This window comes from Phycodurus eques, chromosome 9, assembly GCF_024500275.1.
Source record: "Phycodurus eques isolate BA_2022a chromosome 9, UOR_Pequ_1.1, whole genome shotgun sequence".
Taxonomy (NCBI): Eukaryota; Metazoa; Chordata; class Actinopteri; order Syngnathiformes; family Syngnathidae; genus Phycodurus; species Phycodurus eques.
Window position 1 is genome coordinate 4240696 of NC_084533.1, and position 14842 is coordinate 4255537.

The 14842-nt window shown below is 46.0% G+C and overlaps 1 protein-coding gene across 5 annotated transcripts in view; it reads right to left on the minus strand.

The window, feature by feature from the left end:
* LOC133407879 (storkhead-box protein 2-like) overlaps positions 1–14842 on the minus strand; it is a 64104-nt gene that overhangs the window by 29638 nt on the left and 19624 nt on the right. Inside the window, exon 1 of one of the 5 annotated variants that reach the window (XM_061686199.1) lies at positions 6115–6297. The exons of the other annotated variants lie outside the window; for them this stretch is intronic. The gene's annotated coding sequence lies outside the window, so the exon portion shown is untranslated. Of the gene's footprint in view, positions 1–6114; positions 6298–14842 lie in introns of those variants that run through there. 5 annotated transcript variants of the gene reach the window in all.

Here is a 14842-nt window from a genome sequence, read left to right on the forward strand (position 1 = left end):
TTTTTTTAGAAATATTCATATGTTCGGTACGTAAGAATAAAAGGAATTTGTTTTTTTCCCGCACACAATATTACTTAGACAGATCAACTTATGTTAATGCCTCACACAACCACTGTCTCGCTTGTCAATCATTGTGCTTTTTCATGACCCTTATACCAAGAACACACCGATGTGGAAAAGGAATTTTGTCAACATGCCATAAAATGACACTTGTGGTCAAAGGTTTTGTTGAATTTAGTGTTTCAATAACACTGTTGCTTCTATTTTCATATTGGTTATTTACAGTACATATACGCTGTTGTAATGCGCAGAATGTTTCTGAACTCTCAAAAACTTTGGTGCGTATTGCAGTTATGAAGAAAGGTCCAAATGAGATTCATTTTTTTACAGTTTTGTTTTGGCAGTGGGCAAATGTGTTGGCAATATTATATTTAATGCTCAAATGTGACAATTTACTGCCAGCGATCCAGACGTCAACAAGCTAGCTTTTCTAAAAAAAACTTAATTGGTTAATTCAATTCCAGGCACTTTTGAAAAAAAGAGCCCAAAAATATTCTAACCACTGAAGGGTATTCTCAGTTCAAAGTTCCCTTGTTGTGACTGTACAACATGTGTCCAACCGCATGCAGCATAATGTACCTACACCGTCCGCATTGAGTGCGCTGACACGTTGCCCTCACTAGCTTAGCATCGCCGTAGGCATGCGCGTCAAAGGCGAGTGTCATATGGACGATGTCTATAATCAAGCGCTTGACTCGCTTATTTCCGGCTTCTGCTTTTTTTTTGTTACGCATTCTGCCTTTTACGTCACATCGTCGCTAATTTTAGGTTTTAAAAGTAACAAGCTCAAATGCAAGGAGTATAAAGTACAGATATTTGTGTTTAAAAAAATAAGAAAGAAAAGTAAAAAGTCACTAGAAAAACACTCAAGTACAGATACCTGAAAAATCTACTTAAGTATGGTAACGAAGTATTTTGTTACGTCCCACCTCTGCTGAAGATCAACCTAATACAATATAAGATGAACATCAATCATCATGACATAATTATGACACTGTATCATTATTTATTTAATAATAATTAAAGGGGAACTAAAGCCCACATTTTTTTAAAGAATATTTTGAATGTGTATGAAGTCCAAACACTGTATTCTGATTAATAGTGTGTTCGTGGAAAAAGCATTACACAGTTTAATTTAATTTTCATCCATCTCAGGGGCCACCATGTTGGATAATATCACCCTCTGATGTCAACCAAAACCATCCATTTTCGACACCGCTTATCCTCACTAGGGTCGCTTGTATGCTGGAGCCTACCCAAGCTAACTGCAGGCGGGAGGCGGGGTACACCCTGAACTGGTCACCAGCCAATCGCAGGGCACATATAAACAAACAACCATTCACTCTTACATTCATACCACTTTGGGTTGCATTGTATGTCTAAAAAGTGATATAGAAATAAAGTTTGATTGATTGAATTCTCTGTTTAGTTTGACAGAAAACTCCAACTGGGAGTGGCAATAAACAACTTAAAGCAAGATCTCTTGAAAAAGTCCACCTTTCGTGGGGGGTGCTGGTCCCCATTAACCGCGAAAAATGAGGGAACACTGTATATCTGACATTTGAACACGCTACAAAATGAGGAATATGTACTCTGTTTTTGTGGTAATTCATCTTTCGTATATGTAATAATAAAAGTCAGGCATTGGAAACTGGCTGCACACAGACACCATGCAGCCCCCACTCTCATTTAGTACGACCCAAAGTTGGTGGATACCATGTATTAGTGCTGGGCAATATGGAGAGATATACTGTATCACGTGATTGTAATACTATTGTAATTTATCCACATTTCTATGAAAGATTTATACAATGTATGCTATTGGGGCAAGGGGAAAAAATAAAAAATAAAGAAATCGGTGTTTCGTTTTGTTATTTTACGATAACAATAATTTGATGATATCCTACAACAAACAACAACAGTGTAAATTTCTCCTTACTTCCAAGGACATTTATTGATAGACAAATTGTTTATTTTGTAAAGTGCTTCATACATCAAATCCAAAACATTGCACAAAAATATTGTATGGCAATATTTAACAATTAACAAATTCAAGTTATGTCCAGGCTGTATACCGGAGAATATGCTAAATAAGGTTGGCAGAACAGTATTTAAGTTAAGGTTTTGAAACAAAAACAATTAAGATGACATATAATGTAAATGTATATATATATATATATATATATATATATAATAAAATATCCATCCATCCATTTTCTGAGCCGCTTATCCTCACAACGGTCGCGGGAGTGCTGGAGCCCATCCCAGCTATCACCGGGCAGGAGGCGAGGTACACCCTTAACTGGTTGCCAGCCAATCGCAGGGCACACATAAACAAACAACCATTTGCACTCACATTCACACCTACGGGCAATTTAGAGTCTTCAATTAACCTACCATACATGTTTTGGGGATGTGGGAGGAAACTGGAGTACCCGGAGAAAACCCACGCAGGTGCGGAGAGAACATGCAAACTCCACACAGGCGGGGCCGGGGATTGAACCCCGGTTCTCAGAACTGTGATGCAGACACTCTAACCAGTCTTTCACCATGCCCTAATAAAATATTTCAAACCACATTGATTTTTGTTTGTCACTACAGCACACACTGGCATAGAAATTTGGCTAGAAGACTGCAGAAAGAAATGCAGTTGATGGCATTCTTTATGTCTTGCCAACGTTTAATTGCTTTGTCATATGGTATGTGTTTGCTAAATGACTCGGCGAGGGTTTTCTGAGTGTTGTACAGATTTATCTTTTCTTTTGCGGTAGTCGTGCTTGTGTAATCAACATCAACAAAGTTTTACATATTCATCATACTTAGGGTTGGGAGGGTTACTTAAGAAAAGTATTCCGATACAGTTACTACTTACCTATGACAATATGTGACGTCATGATCACGGAACCTTTTTTTTATTCCTGGTGACAAGTTTAGCAACTGGTATTGGTAAGCAGTGGGTGATCGGTGACGGGATAGTAGGATACGGTGCAGCCATAGGGCTATGCTAGCTAACTCCTCCATTAGCGTCACCAGCAGTCGGGATGACTTTGACAATGCACAGTTTTCTTTGTAAATGTTATTCAAAACGAATAAATCCTCCAGTGAATATATGATCGAAACAGCACTGTCCATTCTCTTCGTTTCACTTTTAAACTGACCGCGTTTGAGAAGCCAGCGACATACATCAAGTGGCCTTTGTCCTTTTCCTGTTGACCAACAATAAAAAATATACGTGTTCCACTGAGGTCCATAGCGACCATTCACCAACCTGTAAGCTGCTAAACCCCATGTGCCTCCATTGCTGAGGCGGCCGACCGGAGCTGTGGCCGTAAAGTTATCGGTGCCTGTCGTGGCGGCAATCCCTGAACCAGTTGGTGGACACCAACAGTGAGGGATGTCGTCAAGCTGAAGGAGTCCTATCGGGATTTTTTTGCCTGTGGGACTCCTGAGGTAGCTGATGGGTACCAGCTGACCAAGCAGAATGCAGCTTTGGTGGTCGCTGAAGCAAAAACTCAGGCGTGGGAGGAGTTCGGTGAGGCCATGGAGAAAGACACTCTTTACGGCTTCGAGGAAATTCTGGTCCACCACCCACCATCTCAGGAGGGGGAAGCAGTGCACCACCAACACGGTCTATAGTGGGGATGGGGCGCTGCTGACATTGACTGGGACGTTGTGAGTCGGTGGGGACAATACTTCCAAGACCTACACGCCTTCCCATGAGGAAGCAGAGTCTGGGGTCTCGGTGCAGCGTCTGCAATGATGCGGACTTTGTATCGATCCGTTGTGGTAAAGAAGGAGCTAAGCCGAAAGGTGAAACTCTCAATTTACCAGTCGATCTACGTTCCTACCCTCACCTACGAGCTGTGGGTCGTGACCGAAAGAACAAGATCCCGGATACAAGCGGCCGAAATGAGTTTCCTCCGCAGGGTGTCCGGGCTCTCCCTTAGAGATAGGATGAGAAGCTCGGTCATCCGAGAGCATCTCAGAGTACAGCCACTGCTCCTCCACATTGAGAGGAGCCAGATGAGGTGGCTGAGGCATCTGATTCAGATGCCTCCCAGACGCCTCCCTGGTGAGGTGTTCCAGGCACGCCCCACCGGGAGGAGACCCCGGGGATGACCCAGGACACGCTGGAGAGACTACGTCCTTTGACTGGCCTGGGAACGCCTCGGGATCCCCCCGGAAGAGCTGGATGAAGTGGCTGGGGAGAGAGAAGTCTGGGCGTCCCTGCTAAAGCTACTGCCCCCGCGACCCAACCTCGGATAAGCGGATAAAATGGATGGATGGATGGATACTTGATTATTCGATAGAATTCGGAGTAGCATATTGGATTACTAAAATATTCGATAGGTCCATCCCTAATCGCAGCACCACTAGATTAATGTCTCATTTGTGACAGGTCTGTTTAATGCCACTTCCAAATGAAGTGAGAAAACGTAAGCAGTCATACAATACATAGTATGTTGTATGATTTTTCATGAAACAACTGAAAAAGTATTATATTGTGGTATATTATTATTGTGATTTAAATGGCCCATATCGTGATAAGATTGTTTTCCACATCACCCAGCACTACCATGTATCAGGTCGAACACAACACTGAGGATGAATCTTTAGCTTCCACCATCTATAGTGGTGAGAAAGAACATGGGCGGTTCGTGTGCTTACCCAAAGCACGTACGGAACTAAATTTGCCAACAAGTTGGATGTTTTTTGGGTAACCACAGGGAGCCGTCTGCTCTGTGGGATGATGTGCGTTGGCCACAGTGTGCATGAAAGTCCGTTGGCAAGGGCTGTCCATTCTTGCGGATCTCCCAAACTACACTGCCCGTCTGAATCATTTGCAAAGTGCCAAGGGGGGGCTTTGATGGGCATGGGAGATCCGCAATGAGGGTCCAGACGTGCACCAACCCCCAGCACCTGTGAACTCAACCCCCATCCGCGAAGATATTAAAAACATTTGAACAAAACGACATAGCTTTCAGTCAAGATTGGAGACATATTTTTTGTTGTGTGCCTGGCATTGACATTAGCAAATTTCAAATAGCCTAGCGCTGACCAAGATGTTACTCAAAAACATTCGTGACCCTCAACATCATCAAAGCTACCCATCTCTGCGTGTGGGTAGTAAACATGTAGTAATGGAATCAACTTCCCTTTCTAAGTAGCAGCTTCTACTTTTACCCGGTTTTCCATTACTGCATTTTACATCACATCATCGCACCTCTCTGTGCAGATGTCCCAAAAAACACACGATTTTATTGTAGGCAGAGAGCTTACACGAACACCAAATTCTACCAAACACCAGTACAGTAGTCAGACAACAGCTGTTTAACAGTAACAGCAAGTTAACAATTGTGTTAAATGTGTTTTCCCTGGCTTTTTAATCAGCATTTCGCTGTCTCCTTGAGTCATGTCATTAAAACCACTGAGCTGCAGATAAAGAAGAGCCATTTTGGCATAACAGTTTTAGCTTGCAGCTCTGCATTCTCCATTTTTACTACGGTGTCCCAAAAAACAGTCCGAGAGTGGGGAGGGCTTGTCGGAAAAGGAGGGCTATGAGAGAAAATAACATGTGAAGAGAGGTGAGGAGAGGAAAACTGTGTAGCGACAACAAGGGCCATTCTGTGAGGCAAAGTAGCGAGCATAAAGAACGATAAAAGCAGGATGGGGGAGCGTTGATCGTCCATGTCTCTCTCACTGCAGTGGTAGTAAACAATCAGCCGGCCTCCTTTGTCCATACCACTAAACCACACCCCCTCCTTTTGTCATGCTCTCCCTCCCTCCACCTCTCTCCCTTTCTCACCATTCATTTATATCATTACCCATCTTGCAATTTGTCCTACTTTTTTTCTCAACATGCAATACATATCTGTGTGGGCATTTATCTTTCTGTCACTATTTTTCTTTCTCCATCTCACTTGGTCTGCACAGCTGTGATGCTATGCTATCCTCACAATGCTAACTAGCAGCTGCTGCTAACATGCTAACTCATAATGAAAGAGTGCAACACAAAAAAACACATTCAGACAGGACCAGCAGGCAGATTCATACCTTGGTTATTTGTGTTCCACTCTACGTCCAAAACAGAATCCCTATTTATTAGCAATTGCTTCTGATGGTAGCACAGCTCTCTCACATACACACAAACTAGCTCATGCCCCTGTCTGTCTCACACACACACACACACACACACACACACGCACACGCACACACACACACACACACACACTCTGCTCCTCCCCCGCCCCTAGCAAACAGATACAGGCTTGTTACGTCCTCCACTGTTCTCACAGGCACACACTCACTCTCCTGGTCCCCTCCCCTCTTTTCCCACACACACAAATGAGCATTCAGTCAAGAGCTACCCACAATCCTCTGCGCCACACAAAGACAAGGGGGTGTGACCAATCACATACTGCCTCACTCTGCATCTGTGGCCCCCCTCCACTGCCCTCCCCCTTTCTCTCACTGTGTAATGCTCACTGACATACAAGCTTGTGGGCGGGCTGCTGAGAAGGTTGCCATGACAATGCATCCCAAGTTGCTCTTTCTTGCCATCACTCATATGTTCACACACGCAGTCACACACGCACATTCAGTATTTTCCCTTTATAGAACTCTGAAGCATGTGCTCTGATGTGGTGTGAGCAAAAGCTCCGTTGAAGCCAGTGTTGTAGTACTGCAGCTGAGTTCTGGTGTGACCCAGTTTGGGCACTATGACTACTGGATATAGGACACACACAAATACACTGAATTTTCATGGAGTTTTGAAACAGTTGCATAATATATGGTTAATGTATAAATATCAACTACGCTCTGTAGAGGCTGGTCCATTATTTGATATATAGTGCGCACGGAAAGTATTCAGACCTCCTTTGCAGCAATTTGCTAAAATCTAAGTCAATTTTTTTCCTCATTTTTTCCATACACATCACCCCATATTGACAACAAAAACTGAATTGTTGTGATTTTTGCAGATTTATTAAAAAAGAAAAACTGAAATATCACACAGCCATAAGTATTTAGACCCTTTACTCGGTATTTAGTAGAAGCACCCTTTTGAGCTAATTCAGCCATGAGTCTTTTTGGGAATGATGCAACAAGTTTTTCACACCAGGATTTGGGGATCCTCTCCAATTCTGTCAGGTTGGATGGTGAACGTTGGTGGGCAGCCATTTTCAGGTCTCTCCAGAGATGCTTAATTGGGCCATTCAAGAACAGTCACAGAGTTGTTCTGAAGCCTCTCTGTTATTTTAGCTGTGTGCTTAGGGTCAGTCTTGTTGAAGGTGAACCTTCGGCCCAGTCTGAGGTCCTGAGCACTCTGGAGAAGGTTTTTGTCCAGGATATACCTGGATTTGGCCACATTAATCTTTCCTTCGATTGCAACCAGCCATCCTGTCCCTGCAGCTGAAAAAAAAATACAGCATGATGCTGCCACCACCATGCTTCACTGTTGAGACTGTATTGGACAGGTGATGAGCAGTGGATGGTTTTCACACATACCGCTTAGAATTAAGGCCAAAAAGTTCTATCTTGGTTTTATTAGACCAGAGAATCTTATTTCTCACAATCTTGGAGTCCTACAGGTTTTTTTATTTATTTAGCAAACTCCATGCGGGCTTTTGTGTGTCTTGCACACTGAGGAGAGGCTTCCGTTGGGCCATAAAGCCCCGACTGGTGGAGGGCTGCAGTGATGGTTGACTTTCTAGAACTTTCTCCCATCTCCCGACTGCATCTCTGGAGCTCAGACACAGTGATTTTTGGGTTCTTCTTTACCTCTCTCACCAAGGCTCTTCTCCCCCGATTGCTCAGGTTGGCCGGACGGCCAGCTCTAGGAAGGGTTCTGGTCGTCCCAAACGTCTTCCATTTAAGGATTATGGAGGCCACTGTGCTCTTAGGAACCTTAAGTGCAGCAGGATTTTTTTTTTTGTAACCTTGGCCAGATCTGTGCCTTGCCACATTTCTGTCTCTGAGCTCTTCAGGCTGTTCCTTTGACCCCCATCCATCCATCCATTTTCTACCGCTTATCCGGGTCGGGTCGCGGGGGCAGTAGCTTTAGCAGGGATGCCCAGACTTCCCTCTCCCCGGCCACTTCATCCAGCTCTTCCGGAGGGATCCCGAGGCGTTCCCAGGCCAGCCGAAGGACGTAGTCTCTCCAGCGTGTCCTTGGTTGTCCCCGGGGTCTCCTCCCGGTGGGACGTGCCCGGAACACCTCACCAGGGAGGCGTCCGGGAGGCATCCGAATCAGATGCCCCAGCCACCTCATCTGGCTCCTCTCAATGCGGAGGAGCAGCGGCTCTACTCTGAGATCCTCCCGAATGACCGAGCTTCTCACCCTATCTCTAAGGGAGAGCCCGGACACCCTGCGGAGGAAACTCATTTCGGCCGCTTGTATGATCTCGTTCTTTCGGTCACAACCCACAGCTCATGACCATCGGTGAGGGTAGGAACGAAGATCGACCGGTAAATTGAGAGCTTCGCCTTTCGGCTTAGCTCCTTCTTTACCACAACGGACCGATACAAAGTCCGCATCACTGCAGACGCTGCACTGATCCGTCTGTCGATCACCCGTTCCATACTTCCCTCACTTATCCCCGACCTGGAGAGGGCATGCCACCCTTTTCCGACTGAGGACCATGGTCTCAGATTTGGAGGTGCTGATTCTCATCCCGGCCGCTTCACACTCTGCTGCGAACTGCTCCAGTGTGAGTTGGAGCTCACGGCTTGATGAAGCCAACAGAACCCCATCATCAGCAAAAAGCAGAGATGCAATACTGAGGCCACCAAACCGGACCCCCTCTACGCCTTGGCTGCGCCTAGAAATTCTGTCCATAAAAGTTATGAACAGAATCGGCGACAAAGGGCAGCCTTGGCGGAGTCCAACCCTCCCCGGGAACGAGTCTGACTTACTGCCGGATATGCGGACCAAACTCTGACTCCGGTCATACAGGGACCGAACAGCCCGTATCAGGGGGTTCGGTACCCCATACTCCTCAAGCACCCTCCACAGGACTCCCCGAGGGACACGGTCGAACGCCTTCTCCAAGTCCACAAAACACATGTAGACTGGTTGGGCGAACTCCCATGCACCCTCGAGGACCCTGCCGAGGGTGTAGAGCTGGTCCACTGTTCTACGGCCAGGACGAAAACCACACTGCTCCTCCTGAATCTGAGATTCGACTTCCCGACGGACCCTCCTCTCCAGCACCCCTGAATAGACCTTACCAGGGAGGCTGAGCAGTGTGATCCCCCTGTAGTTGGAACACACCCTCCACTCCCCCTTCTTAAAAAGGGGGACCACCACCCCAGTCTGCCAATCCAGAAGCACTGTCCCCGATGTCCACGCGATGTTGCAGAGGCGTATCAACCAGGACATCCAGAGCCTTTAGGAACTCCGGGCGTATCTCATCCACCCCCGGGGCCCTGCCACCGAGGAGCTTTTTAACTACCTCGGTGACCTCAAACCCAGAGATAGGAGAGCCCGCCTCAGAGAACCCACACTCTGCTTCCTCATGGGAAGGCGTGTCGGTGGAATTGAGGTCTTCGAAGTATTCTCCCCACCGACTCACAACGTCCCGAGTCGAGGTCAGCAGCGCTCCATCCCCACTATACACAGTGTTGGTGGTGCACTGCTTTCCTCTCCTGAGACGTCGGATGGTGGACCAGAATTTCCTCGAAGCCGTCCGGAAGTCTTTCTCCATGGCCTCAGCAGACCCTCACAATACGTTTGGGCCTGCCACGTCGGACCGGCATCTTCCCCCACCATCGGAGCCAACTCACCACCAGGTGGTGATCAGTTGACAGCTCCGCCCCTCTCTTCACCCGAGTGTCCAAGACATGTGGCCGCAAGTCCGATGACACGACCACAAAGTCGATCATCGAACTGCGACCTAGGGTGTCCTGGTGCCAAGTGCACGTGTGGACACCCTTATGCTTGAACATGGTGTTCGTTATGGACAATCCATGACGAGCACAGAAGTCCAATAACAGAACACCGCTCGGGTTCTGATCGGGGGGCCGTTCCTCCTTTGACCCCATAATTCTCATTTGCTCTGATATGCACTGTGAGCTGTAAGGTCTTATATAGACAGGTGTGTGGCTTTCCTAATCAAGTCCAATCAATATAATCAAACACAGCTGGACTCCAATGAGAGCAGTGCAGAACCATCTCAAGGATGATCAGAAGAAATGGACAGCATCCGAATGAAATATATGAGTGTCACAGCAAAGGGTCTGATACTTATGGCTGTGTGATATTTCAGTTTTTCTTTTTTAATAAATCTGCAAAAATTTCGACATTTTTTTTTCTTTCAATATGTGGTGCTGTGTGTGCATTGAGGAAAAAAATGAACTTAAATGATTTTAGCAAATGGCTGCAATATAACAAGGCATGAAAAATTTAAGGCGGTCTGAATACTCTCCGTACCCACTCTAAGTGGTGCAAAAATCCAAGAAAAGCACCTCACCGTGTGGTCGCCTCGGTTAGGTGCTCTCTAGTATTGTTGATGTTTTTGTGTTTTTCGTTCATCTTTGGAGACATTACGTGACTCACTTAGACAAGGGAAGACTTGCTAAACATCAGTGAGTCTATCCCAGACTTTCTTTCACCAACTTTCACAAACCCACCTAGTTTTTTTTCTCTGAATTACTCACCGGGGCAGCGGTATACTGAGCATGGAGGCGAAGGCAACGCCATAGGGGGAAGCGAGCCGGAGTGCAGGTCAAGCTTCGTAAGAGAGGATTACAAATGCAGCTCCCGTTGATCCAACTCACAAATCTATGCTCCCTACCCAACAAAATGGACGAGCTTCGCCTTCTCACAAAGACCAGTAAGGACTTTGGACGTTTTGCCGCCCTGTGTTTCACGGAGACATGGCTTTGTGAACGGATCCCCGACGGCGCCGTAATGCTTCCGGGCTACCAACTACACCGGGCACACCGCGTCACGGAATTATCGGGGAAAACAAAAGGCGGCGGCATATGCTTCTACAAGTATATCAATGAAAAATGGTGGAATGACATCACGGAGCTCAGCACACACTGGAGCCCAGACTTGAAGTCGCTGTTTTTGTAGTTTAAGTCATTCTACTCGCCGCGCGAGTTCGCTTCAGTCACACTTGTGGGTGTCTAGATTCCGCCTCAAGCTAACACGAATGCCGTACTGCTGACGCTCACTGAACAAGTCAACGAACTTGGACAAAAAAAAACACCCAGACTTACTCCTCATTATTCTCTGGGACTTTAACAAAGCTGAACTCAACCACAAACTCCCCAAATACAAGCAGCACATCGACTGTCCTACCAGGGAAAACAACATTCTAGACCACTGCTATACCACACTTAATCACGCATACCATGCGAGCCCTATCGCAACTCTGGGCTCGTCTGATCACTGCCTAATTCACTTAATACCAACATACAGGAAAAACCTTAAATGTTCGAAGCCTATGGTGAAAACAGTGAAGAAGTAGACCTATGAAGCAAAGTTAAGACTGTATAGACTGCACAGAGAAGAGTGGCTTTGAAACTTCAACTGGCAGCCTGGATGAATATACGGACACTGTTCCATCCTATATCAGTTTCTGTGAAGATGTATGTGTACCGACAAACACATTTTGCACATTCAATAACAAGCCGTGGTTCACTGCCAAACTTAAGCAACTTTGCCATGCTAAAGAGGACACCTATTGAAGTGGGGATAACATCGCAATGAGAAATTATACAGGAAAGCTTGAAAAACTGTTTTCCACTAACAACTCCAAGTCAATCTGGCATGGATTACAATCGCTAACCAACAACAAGCGACCCCCCCACCCCCCCCCAAGCAAAGAACAATAAAGTCTGTGTGGACCAGCTCGCTCCAGTCTTCACAAAGATCAGATCTTCAATAGATCTCTGGAACTGTGTGAAGTACCACCCTGTTTCAAACGCTCCACCATCATCCCACTCCCCAAGAAACCTGCAATCTCTGGTCTGAATGACTACCGGCCTGTCGCCCTGACATTTGTGGTCATGAAGTCCTTTGAACGCCTCGTGCTGGACCACCTCAAGAGTGTCACAGGTCCCCTGCTGGACCCCCTGCAGTTTGCCTACTGAGCGAACAGGTCTGTGGATGATGCAGTCAACATGGGACTGCACTTCATCCTAGAACACCTCGACGGTGCGGGGACCTATTGCTGAAAAAATTGTCGGTACCCCCCTACCTACCCTTGAGGACGCTCTAAAGTTAGTTTTGGGAATAAAGACTGTTTATCACAGAAATACACTGTTATTGCTTTGGGAGCCGACCTGTCTTTACAACAGATCGATCTAGCCAAAGAAATGGACCCCACGGAACCAGAGTTATTACGCCCTGCTACTGTATCTCCAAGCTTGGTAAACTGGTTGGCCAGTACAATCAGTCCCTGCAGGAGATAATAGATGCTCTCCTGAGCCTTTTATCTACTGTAGGATGGACATCCTGGGGACATGGGTGCACTTATATTCTCAGATAGTTGATCCAGTTATTGTGGCGTTCTCCAATTCGCACCCTGCTCCGCCATTGCAAGTCCCAATGCCGCTTTCCGACCAATCAGCAATGGTGGCGCAAGTCTTGTGGCTGCTTTTTTTTTTACTCAGCCTATTAATTGGTTATCAGATTTTTTTCCTGCCAAATATCAAAATCGGCATCGGCCTAAAAACAATACATATTGGCCAGGCCCTAGTGCTTGCCTATGGGCCCCCTTCCACAGACCATGTTTTGGCCAATTTTAGTTTTTGTTGTTTTTTTCTTGGCTGTCCAAAATCCGTCCTTTAAGGGGGGTGGGGGTGGGGCTGCTGTCATGTTCTGAGTTTTATTTTTCTCTTTCCTGTGTTTTTTTTCTTGTTTCCTTTATGTGGCAACTGGCAACATTAAACAACATTTATTACAATACCACTGTAGCCTGTCTTTTACGTTTACTGGGCTTTATCTTGTCAAATCAAACATTGTCGGGGAGGCGGGACCAGAAAACATGCGACCGGATAGACCCGTCTCCATGGGAATGATAACAAAATCATTTTTTAAGTAGGTTGATAATTATTTTATTATTTTTCAGTGTTTCCTCAGAGGGCGGCACGTTGGAAGACTGGTTAGCACATCAGCCTCACAGTTCTGCGGACCCGGTTCAAATTCGACCTTGCCTATGTGGAGTTTGCATGTTCTCCCCGCGCCTGCATGAGTTTTCTCCAGGTCCTACGGTTTCCACACACGTTCAAAAAATATGCATGGTAGGTTAATTGAAGACTCGAAATTGCCCCTAGGTGTGAATGTGAGTGCGAATGTTTTTTGTTCATACGGTATGTGCCATGCGATTGGCTGGTGACCTAGGGCCTCATGTACAAAAGGTGCGTACACACAAAAACGTGGCGTACGTTCTTTTTCACGGAAACATCTCAAGCCAACTTCATGGCTGGCGTACGCACGTTTCTACAGCTGTTGGCACTTAGAGGTAACGCTGCGAAACTGTTATAATAAATCTGCACATCAGAGACACATGAACAATTAGCACTGATGAACAATTAATGCCCGGCAACCTTTGGTTGCAACAATGTAGAAGAGGCATAGACTCAGAATTCACTTGTTAACCAGCATATTTAATGAATCACTGATATTTGTGAGGACACCTATTAATTGGTCAAGGTGATCATTTATTGCCCTAGTGTGGCCAAAACAGATGGCCTATTGCCCTCAATCTCTTCTTGTGACTCCAGCACATCACGGGTGGGGACACGGCCAGTTGGGTGAGCAGCAGCAGCCTGTTATTGGAGCGTAATTGCGTCGGAGACGCTGGGGATGTCGGAGGAGATGCCAGGAACCGTGGACGAACCCTTGGCGTCTGTGACACCAGTGATGCCAGGGACAGTGGAAGAATCTCCACGTTTGTGACACCAGAGACACTGTGGATGGTGGACGAATCTCCCGAACATGTAGCACATGGCTTTGACTTCGTGTCCTCTCCTGTGTATTGAAATAATAAATTGAGTAATCAAAGAGTAGTCAAAGTTTTTCAGATCCTCTTTGATATGCTGACGTCCTTCTATTTGAATTCAAAAGAATTATTACAAATACCATCCAACATTACGCATGAACCTTTATCATAGAGCTGAGTGTAGGTTACTGTATGAACACATTTGTTGTGAGTTATAAAAATACATGGGATTTACCTTGGGGCTAATCAGAGTCAGCCACATGTGCTCCCACCACCCCTGAGAGAGCAGTGTCACCAATGATTGCAGCAACTCTCTTCTCAAACGGGGTGAGGCCCTCCGCGCCGGTTCCTCCACCTGCTTTGGCCACACTTCGGCAGTGGGCAGCTGTCCTCCGCTTCACATCCACCTTAATGTCTGACCACCTCTTTTTTAGTTCAGCGTCTGTGTGCTGTCCTGACCTCACAGCATTGACAGCTGCACACACTGTCCCATTCACTCCTCTTTCGCTTGTTGTTACCGCCGGAGGACAGCGTGCCAAAGAGGATATTTTTGCACACCTCCACTTCATTGACCAGTCTCTCAACTCCACATTTAGAAACAAAAAAATTCTTCATTACCTTGCTCATTTTCTTTTTTTCTGATCACGCAGAGATTGGGATCTCAGGTGCAGGGTTCATTTAAATATGATTTGCATATTTATCGGCTACTCCAACATATGCGCTCAAGTTCACGTTGATTGGGATGCACAAAGGAAATGTGCTTGGATTCATGTGTCCTCACAGATTCATACATCTGGATGTTTATTTGCTTACGACGTTTACTGGATTTG